We start from the raw sequence: 2,055 nt of genomic DNA, 5'->3' as shown, positions 1-2,055 counted from the left end.
CCTCCCCTCGGCGCCCTCCTCCCCCTCCTCCCTCCCGCGCGTCCCTCGTTTCCTGCCGGCGCCCGTTGCCATGACGACGCCGCTCCCGGGCCTCTGCGCTCTAGGCCCCGGGGTTTTTTCTCCCCCTCTCTCGCTCTCTCTTTCTCCTCTTTTTTTCCCCTCTTTCTCTCCGAGTTCTGCTCGCCGGTGGGAGGGACGGAACTGAGAAAGTGCTGGCCTCTAGTGGGGAACTCGCTCTCACCGACAAGGAGAAGGAGATGGGAAAAGGGAGGGAAGTGACGTGAAAAGGGGGGGAAAAGGAGGTATTTTCTGGAGCTTCTGGGAATAAGGGAGAGAAAGAAAGGATCAAAGGGACGATCGAGCAAAGAGGGTGAAAGCGAAGCAACAACCCTAGAGAAACGACAGACTGGGAAAGGGGATAAAGCCCAGGAAAGGAGAGCACGGGAAAGAAAAAGACTGAGGAACTGGAGAGAGAATGGCGATTGTTTAATCCCTCACCTCAACTCCGAGAAGGCGGGAAAGAAGGCTGCTCAGAAACTGAACCCATTAGGAGTTGACATTCATTTAAAAGCAGCCACCCAAAAAGACTTGCTCTGAATAACACTTCTAAGCCTGTAGTTTCAGGGATTTTGTGTGCGTGTGTGTTCTTAGATTTAAATGTGTATGTGAGAGAGAACGACCAAAATAAGGGCAGAGGCGTAAAGAGAGCAGAACAATGGGGCTGTATTTGGGGATGCTAAACATGGGATGAGGCAGTAGCCTTTGTCATTTTATTTATGATAGCACTTTGTCCGTTTTTCATTCTCTCGGTCTTGTGAACATTCAGGAAGTATTAGTAGAGCACCTACTATGTGTCGCCTCCTGTTCTGGAAGCTTGGATTACTTCGGTGCACAGAACAAAGATAACAGCCCTCCTTTACCTTTCCAGAAGGCTGGGGAGTCCTCGTGGATTAGTAACTGGTGCTTTTTCTGGTGGTCCTCTTAATCCAGTAACCACTTTTACCTCATATTTTTTCCTAACCTCTGTTCTCCTCAGTTATCTTCTCTGTCCACACACTCTTAATTCTCTCCTTTAAAAGCCAATGCATAATTTGTTTTTAGAGGAAAAAATAGAAGTGTTCTCTTTGTTTATAAATTACATCCATTTAGATTTGCACTAAGAGAGGTGTATTTGGACTCCTGGCTGTTAGTTTGTGGTAGCCAGATTTATGTCAAAGAGAAATCCCTTCCAGGCTTCTAGGAACCAGCCAGACGAGTATGTGAGGGAAGAAACCGGAGTGCAGCCAAAGGACTGGAAAAGCAAAGGCATGAGGTGTGGGGAGGTGAAAGGGTATGTTGCAGAATGGTTGACAGGGTTTGGCAGACGATGAATTGAAAAGATTCTGGCAGAGAACTAGTGGTAGAAACTAGGTAAAGCATTAGTCATTTAATTCAAACTTAGGTTTTGGCACGTCAAAGAAGTTTAAAGCTTTCTTGCGGAGGCTTACGGTGGATATAGTGAGCCTAAGCTGAATCTCCTAGCACCCACGAAAAACTTGTTTCCATAGATGATTTTTACATGATCCAACATTCACATTAGTCATGTGCTTCCATGGGTTCCATGGGAGAATTGTTGCTGTTGAGTGTCTAAAGAAGGCCTGTAATAGATCCCAAGGATAAGGAACCCAGGTGCCAGAGAATGTTTTTCCAAAAGCCAGTGGAAGTTGCATACCTGGCAGAACACGGCCATTCCAGCCCCATTAGAAGTAAAGCATTCCTACCTTATAGAGATGTATTCCACTTCTGAAGATTTTTTGTATTCCCTGGTCACCGGCCCCTACATCCACTAAAAGTTACACGTTTGGAAGATGTTAGGGGAAAAGATGGTGATGAAGTATAATTATGTTGAATGATCTAAATCTAGCCAGGGAATACTCACAGACCATGTCTTATTGATTATGAACCAGTAGTGTAATTTTCTGACCTAAAGGCTTATACCCCATAGTTCACAGTAATTCTTTTCAACTTCATTTCCCTCTAAGACAGACCAGTCTTTCAGAGTCATGGGTCTAAGCA

This window comes from Ailuropoda melanoleuca, chromosome 16, assembly GCF_002007445.2.
Source record: "Ailuropoda melanoleuca isolate Jingjing chromosome 16, ASM200744v2, whole genome shotgun sequence".
Classification (NCBI taxonomy): domain Eukaryota; kingdom Metazoa; phylum Chordata; class Mammalia; order Carnivora; family Ursidae; genus Ailuropoda; species Ailuropoda melanoleuca.
The sequence above is the reverse complement of the archived record's forward strand: the minus strand, read 5'-3'. Positions refer to the sequence as shown.